General features: G+C 34.3%; 1 protein-coding gene and 1 long non-coding RNA gene across 18 annotated transcripts in view; both read right to left on the bottom strand.

Moving 5' to 3' along the window:
- LOC106875208 (dual specificity calcium/calmodulin-dependent 3',5'-cyclic nucleotide phosphodiesterase 1A) overlaps positions 1 to 25000 on the bottom strand; it is a 1569442-nt gene that overhangs the window by 691341 nt on the left and 853101 nt on the right. The window lies entirely within an intron of this gene.
- Positions 7542 to 17744, bottom strand: LOC149137912 (uncharacterized). Its single transcript, XR_016244604.1, has 2 exons — positions 15553 to 17744; positions 7542 to 10230 (listed from the first exon to the last, which is right to left on the bottom strand). It is a non-coding gene; the product is annotated as an uncharacterized LOC149137912 (long non-coding RNA).

The raw sequence follows: 25000 nt of genomic DNA, 5'->3' as shown, positions 1-25000 counted from the left end.
TGTATACACATATATACACACGCACGTAGGCATCTACACGTACATACACACATGGGTGTGTATATATTTATTTTTACACATATATACACGTATGCTCATGCATTATACATACCGTTTACATAAACATAGCGAAACGCATAAAATCACACACACATATGTAGATATGTAAACATATACACATATATAGGTATGTATCAATAAACATACAATATACCTACGTATAACACACGCACAATTTGTGCAGAAATGTAAATAGAAATTCTGAGAGTATTGAATTATTTTCTATTTCAAGAGGAAAGCATTTCACTGAAATTAAATATACTTTCCATCTAGAAAGTGAAAGATTAGATGCTGAGAAACACGACATCATAAAATCATATGAGAAGAAATAAGAAATAATAATGAGTATAAATACTACAAAACATAGAAGCAACTTGTTTAAGCTTATGTAAAATAACTGGATAACAAAATCCTACGATTTCTCTATACGAGATCAATCAAATTAGATACTGGTGTAGTATCTGGTAATACGGTAGCCGTTACAAATCTGAAAACATGCACTATATAATGTAGGTCACATTTGTTCAGTGTAACAGGTTGGAAAGTGATCAAGCCAGATATATTTGCTGGGTATCAGAAGAAGCAGAGTCTTTGTGAAGCTAGAATTAGTACTGTTGTATTATTATTGTTCGTCACCATGTATAGTGACGTTGAAGGCTGTAGTTCAAATCACTTCTCTTGACATTGTAACAATTATGCTTTTGTGCTGCTCAAAGGCACTAATTAGCTTGTACCCACCAGAAAATGTTATCGAAATATCTGATCATTGACGTAGCGAATATCTGACGTAAAATATGTAGGTTGAATATAAGTGACAGGTTTTCTGTGTCAGTTTAACGACGGTTCAAGTTAGACACCTACATGTTTGCATGTAAGTAATGAGTATTAACTAAAATGTACAGAAGAAAACATAATGGTGTATGAGACATAAGGTTACCTTCCATTTATAGGTGGTAAAATAGAACGTGGGTTGGAAAGACGTCTCCCACTATCACAGTACCTTGAAATGACACGGTCTTACGAGAAACTTCGGATGCAAAAAATAAAACGTAAATAAATCTCACAAGATGACAACATAACTCGTAGGTTCTCATGTCGACATAGTTTTATCTCTACTTATCCTTAAAAAAAAAAACATTGATTTCAATGTTGTTCGATACACGAACTGATCATAAATAGATGACACGGTTGAAGTTTCCTGTAATTTGGCATTTTGAAAGTAGTATTGTTAGTTAAAGGCAAAAGAGAGAAAGTGAGAGTTAAGGTGATGAAGTTGTTTAGGCTTGCACCTATTACCGTTGGCCTGCCTGGAATAAAACCAATAAGGGGTATTCATCTGGAGAAAAGAGGCCACACTTCTCTACGAATAGGACACACCATCTTGTACTCCTTTGGACTGCAGAGGCAGAAATGAAGGCAGTTTGGTAGAAATAGAAGCTATTATTTGAGAGTATTGAAAGAAATAATATATGGACTAGTTATTTAATTAGGTTCGATTGACTAAATAACATGTTTTACTCATACCTATTTTTTCTCATGTCCCTCCATAAAAAATTGCATGAAGTTTCCATGATTCAAGTTCACCTTTGAAAATTCAAACTAGACTTCATTGCATGTAAGATTTATGGAAGCTCTTTGTGAGATAAAAAAGAAGCACAAAAAAAAACAAAAAAAAAACACAGGGTACATCAAATTCAATATAAATTTGTGTTCACTACTGGTTTTTATTAGAGAAAAAAAGTGCTGATTGTATTTGTGAAGACAGTTTATGAAATCAACTCCAGCTCTATTCTAAATGCGACTGTTGTGTGCTGATTCTAAAGTAAATATTAAAAAAAACCCTTTTTGAAAATAACGGGTCAGAATATATTTGAACTGAGATGTTTACAACTAATATATTAAGATGCAATATTAATTAATATACATACAAACAAGGAAAAATTTAATTTATTAAATGATAAAAAGCCTTGAACCAAAGAAAAATGAATTGCTCTGGAAAATGCTTTCGGCCGTTGCTATTTTTATCTTATATTTTTTAAATGCTTCCTGCATATAGTTGTTGTTCGAGTTTATAAATAACTTAAACTAGTTATAAAATATTTTCGCCATCTTTCAATATCGAATTCTCTGTACTATAGAAAGGCCTGTTTGAGGCTATATTTCCAGACAAAATAAAGTAGTTTTGATTATATTGCTTCTTATTAAACAATATTTTCTGAAGGGTTGACATCCGCAAATTATTGCCACTATTTCACAATTGAATATTCCGCAGGAGATAATCATGAAATAGATCGATCATATTCCAATGAATATTATGGCTGCATTATGATCTGCGTGTGGAGTTTAATAATTCGGAATATATCTCAATTTGGAAATATCAGTGCTGCCATTGATAACTTGGGTCATTCGTCATTTAATTTTAGTCGTAAATTGTTGAAATGTTCGATGATATCTCATCACTTATCTATTGACGGATCAACTCATTCCCTTATATAAATTAGCTTTGCATTATTTAATCATTACAAATATAATCATTCAGTCATTACTGGATTGTATCACACTTTTAAATGTAGAACTATGCCAGACATTTTATGCGATTGTGATTGAGATAACTCGATTGTTTTACTTATCACTTATAACGAAAAAGATTCTCTTTAGCTTTTATATATTTTAAGAAATTAATTGAGGTGATTAATATATTTTAGGCAATTTAGGACGTGATGATGGAATATTTGATAAGAATGAAAGAAAGAATTATTCAAAAGAGAAAAGGAAAAACGCATTTATAATACTTAGATTCTAATAAAATGATTACTTTTGGATTTATCACCTAAAAGTAAAGAATACAAAATAGCACCAAAATGTATTTAACTATCAAATGAATGAGGACATGTCAGACACTGTTTTACATACTAATTTATTTTGATACCGACATGGCAATGTCTGAGATATTTTGTGATTTCTAAGACTTAGTAAAAACGAAAAACTCATGTTAAACAGAAATCTGAAGTGATATTTCTGAGATGAAATTAGAAACTTACATTCTACTCTTGAGCCTTTGTGTACGGACGCTGGGTGTAGAAATACGTACTATGCATAGAGTTTTTATACAGTATCTATTTAGTGAGGCAATGAAATATAAATTCGGCTTATCCAAGAGGGTACTGGCCAATTTATGCCTGCTTAATACAACGGCTGCATATATTCACGGAGGAAGGAAACAGTCTTTCTCCCTGAGGATCGGCCAAAAAATCGCAAACCGTCCGTCATGAAACTCTTTCTCACCACTCATCAAAAGCAGATGAAATGTGATCACATCCTTTCACCTAGTGTAAGGCTTTGTGTGTGTGTGTGTGTGTGTGTGTATGTGTGTGTGTGTGTGTGTGTGTGTGTGTGTGTGTGTATACACATAAAATCATTTCTTCAAAGTTTAATCTTCAAGTTCTACAAAATTATTTTCAAACCGATTGCATTGATTGTGTTTTTTCCTATTAGTTGTATTGAATCTAATCTAAACAATCTCTGAGATATGCAGAATCATTACTTACCTGCGTTTTTAGATAGGACACTATTTCTTAAATAAAGCCTACCATATAATTATTCCGATTATAGAATATCTCTATCGTTTATCTGAAGTGTATAGGACTGAAATAATCAATACACTACTTTATATTCCAATAAATGATTATTTTAACATAATTGCGTATTAATTTTGAACTCATCTCTCGCAGTGAATAGGATTATAGGTATTGCAAATATATTGAAGAGATCGATTTAATGTAAATTAAAACAGAATATAATAAACGGCTTATATATTTAAAGGAAATTCATTTTCCCCACTTCACACTAGTATCCTTTTAGTACCGTAATTCGAAAAAATACTATTTTCAACATTTATTTCCATCTTGCAAAATACTTGGCATACTTCATATTTCATAAAAATATAGACTATTCAATTACTTCTTGAGTAAACTTTGAAACACTAGAAAAATTATTCGAGTACCTCCACACACACACATATATATATATATAAACGAGCCATCGCATATATTTAAACATAATAACTATCTGTTCATAAAAAACGATGCAGACATATAAACCTTGGACACTTAAGTGGTATAGTCATAGGATTCCATTTTTATAGAAGTTCCTGGTAGAAAAACTTAATATAATTAAGGATATAATATCAATACTTCTCTCAAGTTTCAGCAGATTTCATCACATCTCTCTCTCTCTAAAATGTTATCAAATTTCTCATTTCTCTCTTATATAATTGGTTTTCAGTGTTTCGTACTTGAACATAAAATAGCAGCAAACTATCAACATTTCGTATTTTCATAAGAACTGATATATGTGCTGTTATCTAAACACATCAATTTATATGAAAACTCGAAAGGAGTTTGAACTGATTCACGATAAGTGTGAGAGTGGATAACATCTGGCTAGTAATGAAAAGATAACAGATAGCGTAAAGCAAGTTTCAACCATCTACAGCACCAAACCACCTAAGTTTTGAATGCATTGTTGTTCATATTTTGTATGAATGACACGAAAGATTTCAACACTTTCACCTTTGAAACGTGTTAGAACTGTTCGACCAATTTTATATCATTCGAAGCAATCAAAGACACTTTCAATTTCTCAAATATAATCGTGATATTTTGCGATAGAAGAGAATTCTTCGTAAAAAAGGTCAATCAACACAAAATGTCCACTAGCGACAGAAATAATTTTAAAAAATGTCAATGAATAAGACTTTCTCGCGCGACTTATCACAAGTTACGTAACCACTTCAAGCTAAATATGCATAAATATTGCTATCGAACCGAGTAAAACGAAATACTATTTTGATTACATACGTTACCACTGAACTCAATTCACTATAAATTTACTACTACTACTAATACTACAACTATCCTTGTATTCCATGAGTTTTTTTCCTGCTCCCCCAAATAGGCTTTCTTAATTCTGTTAGCCATTTAATCCCGATTACTCTCTCATCTGAATTGGTTGACGTTTTTTTGTTATTCACTTTCCTACACACAAAACTCAGTAGGATGAAGATAGAACAGTACGTTGATAACTTAATCAGTAAAACACGATATAAAGCTGCTCATGTATAAAATGTATTTTTAAAAGAAGGGAATACATGTATGCAGCGCATACGTAGATAGGAAACAAACTTGATTCGAATTTTAATTTGGGACTATTCCGAAACAAAAGCGAACTAAAATTCAGGAGTTTATGACAGTTGATGCCACAATTACAGTATTTAGTTATGCCCCTTTATACTCAGAGAGAAATAGTGTAAGGGTCACATCCCTATAGAGTTACAATATATATATATACAAAATATGGAGAAAGATTGATTCAAGCAACTATAACTAACTAATATATTGTACCAATATATTGTACCAATGTGAAAAACAAAAACTATCATTCAGGCTTTTAAACATCGGAAATACTTCAAACATGCTTTCCTTTCTGACAAGAACATGCATTTTTACACATTCGACAATAAATTAGCTGTACTGTTTGACTGTGAATTATTATTGCTATTATTGCGGGCGAAATGCTTAGCGGTATTTCGTCTGTCTTTACGTTCTCAGTTCAAATTCCGCCGAGGTCGAATTTGCCTTTCACCCCTTCGGCGTCGATACATTATGTGCCAGTTACGTACTGGGGTCGATCTAATCGACTGGCTCCGTCCCTAAAAATTTCGGGCCGTGCGCCTAGAGTAAAAAAAGATTATTGCTGTTTCACTAGTATCCGCTATTATACTTAAATTTATAGAGCTATCCTGTCCATAATCCAATCTGTATCATAAACATTCAGGAAATCCACATAAATATCTACCGAAGGTGTTGGCTTTTTGAAAATAATGAATAATTGCAAAAATGTCCGAATGTTTTGAGCAGGTGAATCTGACAGGGATGGTGTGAATTTCTAGGGCTATCCATTATTATAACTGTCTCAGCCATACTGCTTTTGAATAGTAATGACTAAATTAGCAAACAGTGATATTGTTAAACCAATCACGTGCTAATATGCTGAGAATGAAACTTCTAAATTTCATTTTAAAATCAATTATGTGCCGAAACGATGGTAAATGTGAAAGTTGTTCTTATTAGGTTATTGTGGTTGCTGTTGTGTAAATCTAGAATTTCATTGTCTGCTGTATGTTTTCGTTTCAAAGACGACGAGGTCTGATTTGAGTGATATTTCTGGTAGGTCGAACCGCCTGAACTATTTCAATGATGAATAAAAGAAACTAAGCAATGAAGAATATATTTTAGCCATTTCCATAAACTAAATCAGCAAAATTAAAAAGTTTAAAAATCAATTATGATTGTGTCCTGGACATACCCAGTAAATTCAAACAGGAAAATAAATTAGTGTCATCAGCTCGTAGTTACAGATAGGGAACAACGTCCTGAGAGTGATATGCATAACATTTTCTTCCTATATTTGCTATTCTAATCAAGCAAAGTTTTCAAATATTGCCTCTCCCAAAACGTTGTCTTCCAAACAGAAAAGAACCCCCCCCCCCCCCAAAAAAAACCGATAATTATCATTGACAAATTACTGTCATTTGAAAATAAATCGCTGACAATTTAGTCGAGCTGAAATTGAAAAAGCTAGCTTGAAGTACTGACTCAAACCTTAACCAAAGTCATTATTTCAAAAGACAATTTTTATGCTGCCAAATTGGGAGGTTCATGCTTAATATGATTCTACTAGTGTAGTTACATTTTACAGGTGTATATTAAAATAAGTATTTTCCATTCAGTCAGGGCAGGAACAGGCAGCTTCAAGCGCGTATGATCGTTTTCTTCAGACCCTAAGACGCTGGTGGGGATGGGGGGGGGGGGGGTTTGAAGACAAAATTTACTCTAGCGGGATTTTAACTCAGATATTAGAGAACAAGGACGAAGGGCACTGCCGACTCGCTGCTTATATACTAACAATGAAGTGGTTGTCATTTTGTATAAAACTCAGAACAAACACCTAATGAAAACAAATTTATACACAATGCAAGGCGGTAAGCTGGCAGAAACGTTAGCATGCCGGGCGAAATGCTTAGCAGTATTTCGTCTGCCGCTACGTTCTGAGTTCAAATTCCACCGAGGTCGACTTTGCCTTTCATCCTTTCGGGGTCGATTAAATAAGTACCAGTTACTCACTGGGGTCGATATAATCGACTTAATCCATTTGTCTGTCTTTGTTTGTCCCCTGTGTGTAGCCCCTTGTGGACAATAAAGAAATAAGAAACGTTAGCACGCCGGGCGAAATGCCTAGCTGTATTTCGTCTGTCTTTACGTTCTGAGTTCAAATTCTGCTGAGATCGACTTTGCCTTTCATCCTTTCGAGGTTGGATAAATTATGTACCAGTTACGTACTGGGGTCAATTTAATCGACAGCCCCCCCCCTCTCTAAAAATTTCGGGCCTTGTGGTTAGGGTAGAAAAGAAATTTATACACAATGCTTGTAATAAATAAACTAAACGAAAATATTTCATCCATTTTGCCCAATAATCTGTGTGATTGCAAGCGTGTTTTAAGAATCTAATAAACAATTCACGTACTCTCATGTTCAAATTCACTCCCAACTCGAAGCCTACGAACTGTTTATAATTACTACATCAGGAATGTATCCCTCTGCGTTTGTGCATCGGAATTGGTTGAGCTAGTAGCTATTTCTCCTCGCATCGGGTGCAGTTTCATTTACTTCATATTTCTTTTTTCATTACATTATATTGGCACTCACCTTACCAGCTAGTTTTCATTTAGGGCGTTTTCCTACAGTTTTAATGTACTCTAGAGCTGAATAGTGTTTTGTGAGTGATAGCCGGAAGCTGTGTATGTATTTGTAAGTGTATAAGTGTGAAGAGAAAACTCAACGTTATAGAAGGCGATTAGCAAACTTGAAATGCTAAAAAAAAAAAAGAAGAAAAAGGAAACAAAGATGTTGAAATGCTACATCAAAAATATTTAATTGGTCTCCTATTTGTGTGTGTGAGAGCTATCTGCATTTCGACTAGGGTCGATATACTCGGATAAAACAGTTTATGACGACGCACTGGAATGGTTGCAGTCCAAAGAGAGAAATCAGTGAAGGAATAAATAAATTAACGTGTATACCATGTTACACTCAGTTCCCAATGGTTCCGGCTCCAATAAGTATAAATCACCAGAACTAGCAATAAAAAATAATGCTTCTCTGGCTTCTATTTTACAAATGTTTTGTTTTTTCCGTGTGGTATTCCAATTTCAGTAGAAATAAATGTTATCACTTAGCACGCTAACATGAATGATTGCTAACATATTCCAGTAAACACATGATAAATCAATGACTAATATATGTCAACCTGAATTCACTTTAAGATATTTGGTGGATGAATGATCATGATAAAGATGATTTATACTTTATATTCCTTATATTTATATGTAATTATGTGTGTATGTGCGTATGTTTCCCAAAATGTATATCAGCTTATTCTATATAACATTGTAAAAATGTTTTTCTAGTTTCTATTGTTATTACTCTCATGACAAATAAGGAAAAAAATTATATTTCTTCTATTCTGCTACTGATTTCAACCATGCTTGGGCTTGTTTATATCGACCCGCGTACGTATATTTATTCGGGCTGCGGATGGGCGTATTATATCGTCTAAAATCAGTTAACTCATTTATAAATTTTTTCGTTAAAGGAGAGAAGCCAATGAAAAATGTTTTTCTTCTTTAATATAAATGTAAGTAACTCATTATGCTATGTATACGCGTATATATGTGTGCCGTTTCTCTACTACTCAACAAACTGCTGTCATGAGAAATAATCCTGCCAACCGCAGAATGAAAGATTTTCAAATGTTGGTTAAGATGTAAGGGACGCAGTAGCGATTCATCCTGAAACATACAGCCATTTAAAGAAGGCGGACAGCAAGGATAAAGGTAAAAAAAGAAAATGTATATAACCGAATTAAAACTTGTTAGATCAATCTCTATCGAATTGCAAAGTTTTGATGCTCACATTTGCACCGCAAAACTGAAGATACTAACTTCCCATGCATGCAAGTCTCAACGCCATCGTTGTTGTGCAAGGGAAAGACCGGTATAATTTAACAGTGTCGTCGGTGGCATTGCTAAGAGAACAGAGCTGCTGGAATAGATACAGATACCGCAAGGCTCTACGAGTTCCGTTTATCCACCGTTCAGGAGTTGCACTAATTTTATCCATCTTCAAAAAATGAAAAGCAAAGGCTGATAAAAGTGGTATTTGAATTTGGGGTACAGAGTCTTGAAACAAATATTGCGTGGTCTTCTGCTCAACATTCTTACGAAAGCTCACTCGGGATCAAGGATGTTACTTCGTCGCAGGTGTTCTGCCTTCGTTAGTTTTAGATGTCGAACTGACGTAAATATCCTTCCAGCTCTGCTGCCCTTGATGCAGCAGGACATCCAAGCTGTGACAACTGGGGGAGAAGGGGCAGCACCAGCCCTCGGCTGGCTCTCATTTTAACTAAGTAGACTCGAACAACATGGCAAGGAGAAATGAAGTGTGACTCAAGGACACTAGGCCTTAAATCTACATGCAGAGGACACTTTCCAAGGTTGTCAAAGGGTGGGACTGGATCCCCAGAGCTACGTGGTTGGCGAGCAATCTTCTTAACCAACTGACTATGATATCAGAAGTAGAAATGAACCTTACTTTTGAATGTTGTGAAGAACATTGAAGACATTTCAATGAAAATTAATATTAAGGCAGTTTGCTAATGGAGAATAACTAGCGATGCTTTTCAGTAAACACCCGATTAAGCATTGGACGAGGCAGACACAAAAGAGGATAATAGCAGGAAAGAAATTCAGAGTATATGTTTTCCCTCTATCCTCCCAATTTGATCTGATGAAGAGTCGTTAACATTTGGTAAATGAAATCTGCAACTAAAGTTTTGAATTATGGACGGTATAATTTTCTTTTTACTGCAGGTAACGTATGAACCTCATCGTCATATCGTTTCTCGTTTTTTATAAATTGATACTCCAGACCCATGTAAAGCATTATCAGTGTTGTTTTTGTCTATATTCTTGTTCTTCTCGGAGTTAAAAGCGAATCATCACCTTGGGCATAATTTCCTTTACGCAGAAATTATGGAGATAAGGAAGATTTCTGTGAATAAAAAGACATGGTGACTACAGCAACTGCTGATGTAACACTGAAGGTATGGAAAATTCACGAATATCAAAAGTTAGTCCTTACATAAAATCCATAGTTTCAGGGATAAACCTAAATTATACATTGTACAATATAAATTTGAAATTAGTTTATAATGCAGTTACTTTCTTACAGGCGTTAGATTGTCGCACTTATAATCGCCAGATCGTGGTTTCAATTCCCAGACCGGGCGGTGCTTTGTGTTGAGCAAAAGACTTCTTTTCACGTTGCTATTCGATCTCTCACTCGCGGCATTCTTTGCAATTGTAGAAGCAATGTCGATGCGATTGTGGTAAGTGAGCTAATGCGGAGTACAAACATTTGAATACTATACGCAAATCATCTGTGCAGGTCGTTTAGCAAGAAGCTACGGAACCCTCATCAGTCGTATACGACAGAAGAGTTCACCATATCAACCTTCTTTCCGGCTGTTTATTGCTCATTTTGAATTTTAAAAAAATAAAAAGACATAATTCCTTGTTTCTAATTCTAAGATCTTCCAGTGAGATAAACAAACGTAATTTTTTCCCTTGATCCCAGGAGGAGACCCCCTTCGGTCATGAATGACCATGGGATTGCACCTAGAAAGTTACCCTCCGAGGCACAAGTCCGGGCAAGGTTGTTTGTGGAAGGCCAGCAGTCGCCCATGCATACCAGCCTCCCCTCTCCACACCACTGATGTTATCCAAGGGAAGGGCAAAGGAGCCGATACAGTTTGGCACCAGTGATGTCGCAACTCATTTCTACAGCTGAGTTAACTGGAACAACGTGAAATAAAGTGTCTTGCTCAAGAACACAACACGCAGCCCGGTCCGGGAATCGAACTCACAATCTCACGATCGTAAGCTCGACGCTCTAACCACTGAGCCATGCGCATTCATCTCAAAAGGAAGCTTTTTTTTTAATTTCAAAACAACTAAAAACAAAAAGAGCACTGTCGGTTACAACGACTAGGGTCCCAGTAGATTCGATCAATGAAACAACCTGCTCATGAAATTAACGCGCAAGTAGCTGAGCACGCCACGGAGACACGTACCCTTAACGTAGTTCTCAAGGAAATTCAGCATGACACAGTATGTGGCAAGGCCGGTTCCTTTGAATTACAGGTACAACTCAATTGTGCCCGCTGAGTGAACTGGAACAACGAGAAATAAAGTGTCTTATTCAAGGATACAATGCACCACTGAGAATCGATCTTACGACCTTACGATTGTGACCCTAACTACTAAACCACACGCCTTCATTAAAATAACTGCAAGTTAACAGAATACTTGTTAGCCCATGAGGCGCGACGGGTCACGATTGTGGTCGTCAGGTACAGATCGACAGGTTACAATCGTGGCTCAGATAGATTTTTGTTTATGTGAGCATGTTAGTCTCTATGCTCAGCAGTCCGTGCTATTTAAGTGTCACTCTCAGTGCTTTATGGGTTAATTATAAAAAGTTTCCACAGCAAAATTCTTTATGACAAGCGAGCCTTTGCCTTTGACAGCATAACTTGTATTGAACGACAAATACAACTGCAACAGAAATGACGAATAAATATAATAAACGATAGCTAGATCATAAAAACCTATAATTTAGATGGCTGCGGAGTCAAATGCAAGGATAATACAAATATATTCAAAATAGGGCAACAGAACGAAGTCCTAGAAAAAGAAATGATAATGACCCCTTGAGATTTAGCTGTTGAATTTTTTTTCATAAAAAACTATTAAATTATCCATTCATATTTTAGGCTTCGTTTTATTTCCCTTTTAACTAAACCTATTACAAAGATTATTAGTAAGTAATATAGTGTTGCGCAAATATAACAATATCGTTTCTCTGCGTTTTAAGTGACGAGAGAAAGTTTAGATAAAGTGCTATGTCTGTGTGTGAAAATAGTAAGGAATGACAGAGGGAATAAGTATGAATGGGAAAGAAGAAACAAACTGCAAACGCACGGGAAGGGAAAGAAAGAAGTAAAGAGAACGGGAGAGAGAGAGATAGTGAGAGGAGACGATGCAAGAAATGTGTAACAGTAGCTCAGCTTTTCTTTCTGTTGCAACAACCATGACACAACAAATCAGAGACAAGGTGTTGTATTTTATAACATTAGTGCGGAAGTGAGGCGGGGAGGCACGCATTCACACCTTTTACCGTCTCTCTCTCTCTCTCTCTCACACACACACACACACACACACACACACACGAACATGCGTGTGCGAGAGTGGCGCATAGAATAATAATCGTTCCAAAACATAGGCACAAAACCACACATTTTAGAAGAATGGGTGATTTTTCCGTCAGATTGAATTCAGTATTTGAATGGTATGTATTTTATCGGCCCCCAGATACACGAAAGCAACAGTCAGGTGAGGCTGGATCTGAACTCGGAACTTAAAGGGCCGTGATTAAGCACTACAAGGCATTTACACCCTTCCCTATTTTTTTTCCATCCATCACGTAGATTTAAATGAATCGATCGAATATAACGGTACCCAGAGGAGATAAAACAAAGTCAGCTTTGGCAATATTTGAACTCTCACCGTACGGCGATGGAAGTGAATTGTGCAACGCCTTCGATCGACCACAGCTGTTTCTCAAACGCACGACAATTTATTGATGTTCGTTCGCTGACCCACGACACACTTGATACAACGTGGTAATATCGTCAATGTCTTACACACACACACTCACATTATATATGTGTGTGTGTGTGTGTGTGTGTACACATCAATTCAAGCAAAGATCCATCAGTAGCTAGGCAACAGACAATAATAACGAGGGAGGAGGAGGAGAAGACAGAATATAAACGTAAAAAAGATTTTTCGGTCAAAACATATCGTTTTGAATTAGTAAAATGTAGTTACTACTACAACTGGCACGTTTAATTACCCAGAAACATGGATATCGTAGTATTTATTCACACTAATTAGAAGAAGAAAAAAATTACAATGAATGTGTTTGAAATTCATGCTGACAACAGTAAAGTGTACGGAGCTGAATTTATTTTCCTAGCTCTGCTCAAGTTGGCACGTTAATTCCTAGTGTAATGTCATAATGTCGAATCGTATGTATAAAAATGTGAAAGAAGAAATACTTATTGAAAAATGTATGAGAGTTTCTATTTGAAAATTTCAAGGTGTTGAACAAGTAGCTGATTTCTGAAAGAGATTTTTGTTAGAAAAATAATTAACGGAGAGTGTTTAAATCAAAAGGAAAACTAATTACTTACCAAACCAAAATGAACTCTTTTCATTGATATTAAAATATTCTTACCTGTGGAAAAAAAAAAAAAAAAAAAATTCAGCATTTGCAATAAATTTTATGATAAAAACAAAAGAATTTTTTTTTTATTATAGGTGCAGGAGTGGCTGTGTGGTATTTAGCTTGCTTACCAACCACATGATCCTGGGTTCAGTCCCACTGCGTGGCACCTTGAGCAAGTGTCTTCTACTGTAGCCTCGGGTCGACCAAAGCCTTGTGAGTGGATTTTGTAGAGGGGAAAACAGGAAGAACCCCGTCGTATATATATATGTGTGTGTGTGTGTGTGTGTGTGTGTGTGTGTGTGTGTATATATATATATATATATATATACGTATGTGTGTGTGTGTATGTGTTTGCCCCCCCCCCCACATCACTTGATAACCAATGCTGATGCGTTTACACCCCCGTAACTTAGCGATTCGGTAAAAGACACCGATACGATAAGTACTAGGCTTACAAAGAATAAGCTCTGGGGTCGATTTGTTCGACTAAAACTGGTACTCCAACATGGCCGCAGTCAAATGACAAACAAGTAAAAGAATATTTCTTTAGTAAGTACTTCACGTATTGGATTTGCGTCCCTTTAGGCTTCGAGTTCAAATATCGCCGACCTCAACTCAGCCTTTTATTTTCGCGGGTTCGATGAAACAAATATCAATCCAGTAGTAAAGTCGATTTAATCGAGTTTTAACCCCCACCCCCACCGCATTTGAAGCTTTGTGCCTATACAAGAAATCAATATTACATGCTAGTTACTTATTTCATCAACCGTGGAATAATGAAAAGCAAATCCAGTTCGGGTCAATATATAAATATTGTACATCATTATTCGTATCACTAGGCAGAAGAACTAAAGTTAGCAGTAAATATTAAATGGTAGAAACCAGAAGACCTTTGGGTACAAACTGGTGAGAAAACCAAACTTGCTCAGTCATGTAGCAAAGGCAATGTTCATTATTGACACAACGCGTCGGCTGACATACTCTCCAGCCTTCAACAGATGTCCTGGGGAAATTTTGAACCTGGGTTCTCATTCTAAAAGTATTTTTCTGATGTTGTTATTATTATTATTATTCAGGTCACTGCCTGGAATCGAACTCGGAATATGCCCACGGGCATATGGCATAGTGGTTAAGAGCGCGTGTTACTAACCCCAAGATTCCGAGTTCGTTTCCAAGCAGTGACCTGAATAATAATAATAATAATAATAATAATTATAATAATAATAACATTGGAAAATACCTTAGGAATGAGAATCCAGGTTCAAAAATTCCCCCAGGACACATGAAGAAGGCTGGAGAATACATCAGCCGAAAGTTTGTGTTAACAACAAACAAGACGGGGACAAATATCCGTCAAATGCAAATAATGTACATAATTCCTTATCGCTCAAATATAGAACAGTATAGACCAATGTGTTTCACAAAAAGTGAAAGTCGAAACTTCGCTGTTTCTCATTTCCAAATCTAAAGCCGCGAAGAAAAGGCAAATTGTCGAATTAAATGTCTTTCTATGTTAAGTTACTTGTTTTTATATTCTGAGTTGAAAGCCAGATTGAACTTTACCTACTATCGCTTTCGAGAATGATAATTTAAAGACCAGGTATATAAAGCAGATGTTAATCAATTTGTCAGTCAACCTTCGAATAAATTTCTGTTCTTATTCTAATACAACATGCAAATGCTTTCTTTAAGAACAAGTGAACCTCTACGCGGTCCATCGAGTTACTAGAAATAGCAGCCAAGGCTCACTCTAACCTCGTTCAAAAAGAAAACATTTGATAAACTCTTAGATTATTACTGGGTGGGAAGACGTTTGGATAAACGCCTTTAATTATAGATTTGTTCAGTCTGAAGATAAGGAACAACGAAAGCAAAAATTAGCTTCTGGGCTGTTTATCACAAATATCATTAAAAGCAATAATGGAAACCATGAGTTATGAAGACTTCTTAATATTATTTACTAGAGGAAAAATAAAAAATGAAAACGATACACGAATAGCAGTAGAACAGTGAATAAAATACCTTGCTGTATATTTAGTTGCGTTGTGAGTTTGAATTCCACTGAGGTCAAATTTGTTTTTCCACTTGCCCGGGTCGATTAAATGAAATACCACTTAAGGACTGGGGTTAATTTAATCGACTCTACGAGTTGTTGTTGCGTCGCCATGATAGAATTCAATAACTATGTGGATAAAGGAAGCCAGCAACGTGGCAAAATCATTGACACACCGGAGAAAATGCTGTGGCATTTCGTCTTTTCTTACGTTTAAGGTGGCGAGCTGAAGGTATTTCGTCCGGCTTTACGTTCTGAGTTCGAATTCTACCGAGGTCGACTTTGCTTTTCATCTTTTCGGGAGTCGATAAATAAAAAAAATACCAGTCGTGTACAGGGGTCGTTGTAATCGATTTACCTCCTCCCCCGAATTAACTGGCTTCGGACCGAAGTTTGAAGCCAATAATTATGTACATAAAAAAACAACAACATTTAAATGAGAAAAACAAAAACGACAAAACTCCTCCGTATATCGACGAATAAAATGTTTTCTGATATTGAGTTTCGTTCATTTTCGTAATGAGTTGAAATCCTACAGAAAACAACTTGGCTTTTTCTTCTACGGGATTCCAAAACATACCTGTCAAGACTGGGTTAATTTCATCGATTGCATCCAACCTCAAAAAATATGTGGCATTGTGCTTTTGTCAGAAATTAATACTGTTAAGCCCAGAAAGAACACACAAGTGTCAGAACCGGTAGATTGGCTCGATATCATATGACCGGGAAGATTTTACTCCTTCACCTCGCACAGGTTAGCTACTGCGTGCGAGACACTGGAGAGATTGCAACACAGAATAAGTACCACCAGTTATTTGTTTTTGGTTCATTATTTTAACGTTTTCCTCTTTGTGCGTATTCGGTGATTCCCCTCATCACACACATGCATATGTGTGTGTGTGAATATATGTATGTGTATGTATGAATGTATACTCTTCTAGTTTTATTTAAATTCTTCTTCTTAGGAAGGAGCTGGTTTCTTACAAAGATGGAAAAGTAAATCGTTGCATTGTAGATAACAGAAGCAATGACACATTTTAAACTTTAGAAAAGTCTCGTATATTTTGTGCTGTTGCATTTACAGATTATATTTATGTATGAGTTAGTTGGTTGATTTCATTTACAGAAACCCCTAGCTTATCTAGATTGTCGCTTAGGCATTTGCTTACAAAAGCCAAGCGCGCCAGATATTATTGTAATAAATGTAAATTTGTAACCCGGATAAAGAAACTGGAGGTTTCGAAGCAGTTGTCCCCGGTTATCTTACTCTTTGATTCTCAAAGAAATATTCACATCAGCAGGGCAGCTGATCTCTATGAATGTACGTTTTCTTGTCTGTCTCACACAACGATATCCAACCTATTATGTTTACATTTGACAGATGTTTTCATAATATTGTTCCACCTATATTCCTTGTTTTGATGTTTGTGTATGCATTCAATAACAGGGGGACTCTATATACATTCCCAAACAGTTTTATTTTTCCGAACGACTTTGTATATTGCTTTTTGCGGCAACATCGCGTTATGTGGGGGTGATAATATTTTGGGGCAGCAGCTGATCACAGGTGTAATATTTTCTACAGACATATGATATAATCTACATTTACGGTCGCATCTTGGAACTCCAAGGGCTTGGACATCTGCATAGTTTCTACCGAACCAATTTCTCTAGCGTATGGTAGAAAACACTTGCTTAAGATACAGCATGGTAAAACACTGCATGGTGAAACACTGCGTATGGTAGAAAACAATTGCTTAAGATACTGCATAGAAACCAGATCTACGTGATTATTTAAGGAACGTCTTAACGACACAAATCGTAGCAAATCATTATCCTTTTCATGCAATATTCTAGCCTTTCCTCAGTAAGAAATGCGTATTTTTCTTAAGTTAGGTAACAAAAAGGAAACGCTTATAATAATTAACCTAAACTTTTCTTCAAATACTCAACACAATTTAATAGTTTCATTGCTTTGTAACAGCGTCCTCTATCAGCAGATATATTGCATATAAAAAAAAAAGTGAGCAGCTTTTATCAAATCTAATATGAAGAAATAAATAATTCAGTAGAATGTAAGGGACTTTAAAAATTTCAAATTTTAATCTAGGAAGTAAAACATTCAGTTAGGTTCCAGTAAACAGGACCAGCCTCATTCAGTTGTTACTATTGTCTTGAAATATGGAAGGAGACTTCTACCTCAGTGGAATTGATCTCAGAAATGAGTGGAAACAAAATAGATATTGGTTTCCTCAACAAGCAATTGCAATCAGGAAAAATCGATTATATTCATCCCAATAATTGAGTGTTCATTCATTTTATCGCCCTTTGTTGGACGAAACACAAATTTGTCAGAGGCAGGATTTGAAATCAGAACGCAAAGAACCGGTGCAATTTTATCCGACGTCCTGACTGTTCTGCCAGTCTAGCTGAGTAAATATAAATTTGGTCAATTCCAATGCATTTCAACATTATAAATTAAAATATGTTTGAAGACGTAAACCATTCTGTATTCAATAAATCAAATGTCTTCTTGTCATTGTTTTATTCTCAATATTTTCCCAGACAAACAAGATGAATGATGTTAAATATTTAAGAAACATGATGGGGATTATCGAGTAATGTGTTTTCGGATTGAAGCTTATTAGAAATATCATATTGCTTTAAATTAATTGTAATGTCATTCAATGTTTATTCTGAGTAGCTATTATTTTCAGTCCACTTTAATTTTTAGCCGCCAGAGGTCGATAAAATAAGTGCAGTACTGATCGATAAAATAGCACTCAGATCGATATAATTGATTATACCCTTAAAGATGGTGCTGCAGAATAACAAGAGTGAAATGGCAGAAACAAATGAAAGGAAAGAAATGGAAAAAGCAAAAAAAAAGCAATTATATTAAATAATTGTTGAATAATTTGTGAAGAGACACGCAATTGTTAACGATTAATTAAATCTGGTTCTCAAACAGTTTCGAACATGTAATTTTCCTTTGCTAATATCAACTGATTTTACGGATATGATATGAACAGCTTCCATTTACGAAATTGGCTGCTTGATCACTCGAAGTATTCACATGTCTGAAACTCCGAGTAACAATGGTGAGAATACCAGCTGTTAGCTTATAGATATAAAATTCTGTACAATATTTCCAGTGGCCTTTTCTCTCCTCTTATAAATATAACGTATGCATGTGTGAGTAAGGCGATATATTGGTCGATGCGTTGGAGTATCGGTTATAATACCTGGCGCTAATCATTTTGGCTCTCTGTTCCCCGAGTCCAAATGTCAACGAGATCAACTTTCACCCTTTATGTTCGATAAATAAATACTAGATACGTAATGGGGTAAAACTTTTCCTTTTTAACTGTCTGTTTGTCTCTCTCTGGAAGGAAGGAAGGAAGGAAGGAATGAGCTGTGTTCAACCAGGAGCGGAATAGACTCCACTAGGTCTAAAAATGTCAAAGACGGCGTCTTCACAACTCCCAGACAAGGCACACACACACACACACACACACACACACACACACACACACACACACACACACACACACCTATATCTACATCTCTCTCTCTCTCTCTCATATATATATATATATATATATATATATATATATATATATATCTCAGTACACCATGAGTACTAATAATTTCAGTTTATCCAAATACCTTTAGATAGCAAATACAGCAACAGTATGTATTTGTATAAAACCTCATGTACATGTGCAATGATTACATGTTCTCTTGCTCTATAAGTATACTTCGATATATTGTCCTTTAATGTTTTCATAATACAGATGTTATTGATTGAAACTGCGTGCGTGAACATACTTCACTCTGAATATAAGTATAGCAGTTAATAATTATGTCATCAAACTGAACAAAATAGATTTCGCTTCATAGCACGAATAAACATTGAATGTTGTTATTAAATTTAAACTTTCTTGCAAGTCCTGATTTTTGTTGTTGTAATATAGAGTACATCCCTGAACACATCAATCTACATAACTTTTATTTCCTAAGCTCCTTTGACACAGTCATGGAAATGTAGGTTAAGAATTTCACTTTTCAAATGAATTTTATTTTAACTGTAGGTCATCTAAAGCTTTCTGGGCACAATTTGTGAAATAGAAACTGTGTAGAATCCCTGCTTTAGAATCACTGCTTCTTCTTGAGTGCCTTCCGTTAGTTTATTCTGCCGAAAATATTGAACCGAAACAATATATGATCAAGCCAACAAGATAGCTTCTGCTCTTTCACATAAAATGCTAGAAATAGTAGTCAAATCTCCTTTAATCCGCATACTATAATTTGTATACTTTAAAACGAAATGATACGGACAGATACTATAGTCAGAGATATAGTAAGAAATGTGGAATATTCATTCATGATCTGCTTGATCGGAGACGACCTGGGGCTATCGATAACTCTATCCATAACGAAATCATTGATATTGCAACGTAGTAATCACGTTATACATACATACATACATACATACATACATATATGATCTCCACTCCTTAAACAAAGAAGAAACAAATCTCATACTCTTCTCATTATACCAAAATATTTAGAGTCGCAGAAGAACAAATTGGCATAGCAGATCATTTTCGCCAGCAAAGTACATTTTCACAGAGACTGAGAAACAGGTAAAAGCTAGTATTGAAATTCTTATATTGAAATAAACACCCGTTATAAAATCTTTTTGGGGATGCAAACGAAATATGAGTAATTGTATTAGTAAATACTTCAGTATTTTCACCAAGGTGTTAGATCTATCCATCGAAATAACCAAGGTATGTCGGCAATTATAGGGTATTTGTATCTGATTATGATTCAAATCCTTTTGTATACAAACCAAATCTCATTTATTTTCCTTATTAATGTTCAGTGAAAAGGGAAACGTGGACAGTGGCAACAGAAAGATTAAAGTAAACTATACAAGCGTATCTTTAACATTTATTCTGCATTCACTAATATGTTCCAAACGTAACCACATTAGATTTTCTATGATTTACTTGGCACTGTAAACTAAAAGAGTTCCCGTTTGCCCCCGACGGGAACTGTATAATGATTTTGTTATCGCTCATATTCTCACACAAGATAAAAAGGTAATTGTTTATAATCTTAAACATCCAAACTAACGCTTTTGTAATGTAAAATTAAAAGAGTGACACAGTCAAAGGAACACGCTGATACATTCGTAAAGAATGATATAGCACCTGATTACAAAATATATTTAACGCTACAGTTTATGAAATTAACTTAACGTTGTTTGTGTCGGTTTAAGATAAACGACATCTGCGCTTTAATTAGCACATCTAACCTAACTTGGATGTGTTGTTTATAATGTTCCGAAAAATCATTTCGCGTAGACAGCAAACGCTAAAAAAGCATCGAAATTCTAATACCGGTTGACGAAATGTTATCAGTACACCGGCGGATGGCACTAGTGAATCATGTGATTTCATCGTATTGCGGATTGTTAGTGGCAGCTAGTCAAGCTGAATGTCAGACGGAAAATCAATCAACCCGATATAGAATAATACTAGTCAAATTACCAGTGCTGTCACGACAAGCTGGCGGGTTGTGCTTTTGTAGCGAATATGAAGTAGCACACCCAACCTAACATTGATGTTTGTAAAGGTTCCGAAAAATCATTTGCACGAGAAAAAGAATCCTAAATTTTAATATACATGAAATCTGTAGAACACGTGGCATGACTCGAAATCTGGTTTCATAAACTTAAAGGAAAGTATTCATCTAGAGAATAGTGCAATAGTGTTTGTCAGTCAAAATTTCATGATCAAGAGCACGCATTAATAGGCCTCCAACGCAATTGGGATAGAGCAGGGAACCTTAATGTCAGGACTTGGTTGAGTGTCGATGGAAAAGAGTAAAATAGCTCCACAAAGCCAACTCCGCAGAAATGGAATTTAACCATCTTCGTCGAATTTCGACTTGGCTTTCACAGAGGACGCAATTGAAGTCATGTACTATTTTCTTCGTACATTGTTGACTAATATGGACCATATCTCGAACCCTTTTACAAGATTTTCACCCGAAGCAGTGGTAACCGATCAAATATAACTCACACGATTGATAATTCCTTAATTCCTAATTTAACATTAATTGCTTAAATAACACACAGACAAGAATTAAAGTGCCGATAATAAACATTGATTAACGTTATACTTGCTCTTTTATATTGGTTTAAATGTTTGGTAAAAGGCCAGCATTTTCTTGGAAGTGGGTAAGTCGATTACATCAACCCCAGTACTCAACTGGTACTTATTTTATCGACCTCGAAAGAACGAAAGGCAAAGTCGACCCGGGCAGCATTTGAACTCAGAACGTAAATTCGGAAGAAATGCGGCTAAGCATTTTGTTCAACGCGGCAGCAACTCCGCCTGTTCGCCACCTTATTTTCTCTTATATTAAATGTTTAAACGCGCGACGACAAAGCCAAATGTATTTTTATAAATTTCTATTTTCTAAATTTGTACCTGACCGGGAATGAAAGATCAATAATATATACATGAATCACTTTCGCAACTTTCATAAGACAAAACTTAATTACGAATTTTCCAATAATTCTTTAAAATATTAATATCAGCGCTGTTCAAAGAGGCAAGCCAGCAGAATCATTAGTACGCCGGTCAAAATGCTCAGCGGCATTTCGTCCGTCTTTACGTTCTAAGTTCAAAAGCCGCCGAGGTCAGGCTCGGTAAAATAAGTACCAGCTGAACGCTGGAGTCGATGTAATCGACTCAGCCCCTTCCTCAAAATTGCTGGCCTTGTGAAAAGATTTGAAACCAATATTATCACTGTTGTAAAAGGAACATGTAAAAAGAAGGAACCTTATATTTAAGGATGGAACTTCATAGATAAATATATAGGTGCATTTATTAATATATAAATATATATATATATATATATATATATATATATATATATATATTGAGAGAGAGAGAGGGAGGGAGAGAGGGAGGGAGAGAGAGATAGAGATTGTGCATACGTGCTACTAAATACCATAAACCCAGGGTAGATATATATTTAAAATAGCTGGATTGATTTAAGATAAAAATAATACCGAGTATTTCATAGAAATTTAAATTTAGTTTCCCGTTTAATTAATTTTCGATTTTATGAATGAATTCCAATGATCTGAATCGTTTATGTATATATTTGAATTGTACCTGAAACAACCTTAGGAAAAATATCGATTATGCAGCATAAATTTTAGCTTTAATATTCAGGCTGTGTATTTGTCGTATTTGCAGTTATTATTATTTCGCGCTACGATAAATTACAAAAGTAAACCATGATGCAATATAAAGAACACAATTATTTGATTATACATGTTAGCATTAAACTCAGAAATGTTACACTTTCCCATTTCTGAAACATTCTATTAAAAACTAAAATAACACTAAGTTCGCCAATTTAATGTAGACATAAAGAAATTTCTATATATTTTAAATATATATAATTATAAATTGATTATTGGAGCCAGAAGCAATATTCATACCAAAAGGAAATCTTTATATCCAACTTAACATGGACGTTTTGTTACAACATTGAATAGTGCACAATTGACCTTAAGAGATCTTTATAAATTGGCACAGATCACGGCAAACAAAAATCGTCCGTCATGGGCGCCGGGATACCCACTGGCGATTTCTAGTAGAATGAAAACACGTGATATATAAGTTACAGAACCTATGACAGGCAATTCTCCTCTACTACGATCTGTGTGTCTTTATGCACAAAGTTCCTGTTTGAGAGGATCTCTCAAGGCTAAAAATGTAGTATTCGGTATCCTAACAAGGCATTTATATATATATATATATATATATATATATATATATATAACAAAGTAAAAATGGAAGGTACCGCACGAGTGAAAATATATAGGGAAGAGGATTTGGAAATGCAGAGGTCTTTTAAAGATGTTTACTGACTTGGCCGGTTTCACTTTTGTTGAAATAGATTTTCAAAAGTAAAGTGTAAGGCTTTGTGTAGTATTTGTGGTGTTAAAATTAGTTAACAAAGATATATTTAAAAATACAGTGATAAAGTCTTTGACAATGATAAGAAAATGTTAGGAAATAAAATCTTTGACAATGATAAGAAAATGTTAAGAGAGGCTTTGCGTTTAAACAGTTTACATAAAAGTGTTCAAAACAGGCAGTAAAATAAGTTCATAACTATTTATAAGTTCATCAGAAATGATAATTGTTTCTAAGCATATTTTGTTGTTGACACTCCGTCGCTTACGACGTCGAGGGCTCCAGTTGATCCGATCAACGGAACAGCCTGCTCGTGAAATTAACGTGAAAGTGGCTGAGCTCTCCACAGACACGCGTACCCTTAACGTAGTTCTCGGGGATATTCAGCGTGACACAGTGTGACAAGGCTGACCATTTGAATTACAGGCACAACAGAAACAGTGAGAGAAAGTTGTGGTGAAAGAGTACAGCAGGGTTCACCACCATCCCCTGCCGGAGCCTCGTGGAGCTTTAGGTGTTTTCGCTCAATAAACACTCACAACACCCGGTCTGGGAATCGAAACCGCGATCCTATGACCGCGAGTCCGCTACCCTAACCACTGGGCCATTGCGCCTCCACTTCTAAGCATATATATATATATATATATATATATATATATATATATATATATATATATATATATATATATATATATATATATATATATATATATATATATATATATATATATATATATATATATATATATATATATATATATATATATATATATATATATATATATATATATATATATATATATATATATATATATATATATATATATATATATATATATATATATATATATATATATATATATATATATATATATATATATATATATATATATATATATATATATATATATATATATATATATATATATATATATATATATATATATATATATATATATATATATATATATATATATATATATATATATATATATATATATATATATATATATATATATATATATATATATATATATATATATATATATATATATATATATATATATATATATATATATATATATATATATATATATATATATATATATATATATATATATATATATATATATATATATATATATATATATATATATATATATATATATATATATATATATATATATATATATATATATATATATATATATATATATATATATATATATATATATATATATATATATATATATATATATATATATATATATATATATATATATATATATATATATATATATATATATATATATATATATATATATATATATATATATATATATATATATATATATATATATATATATATATATATATATATATATATATATATATATATATATAT

This window comes from Octopus bimaculoides, chromosome 1 (genome assembly GCF_046866305.1).
Source record: "Octopus bimaculoides isolate indiv1 chromosome 1, ASM4686630v1, whole genome shotgun sequence".
Classification (NCBI taxonomy): domain Eukaryota; kingdom Metazoa; phylum Mollusca; class Cephalopoda; order Octopoda; family Octopodidae; genus Octopus; species Octopus bimaculoides.
Note: the sequence above shows the minus strand (reverse complement) of the source record. Positions and strands in the feature narration are given on the sequence as shown.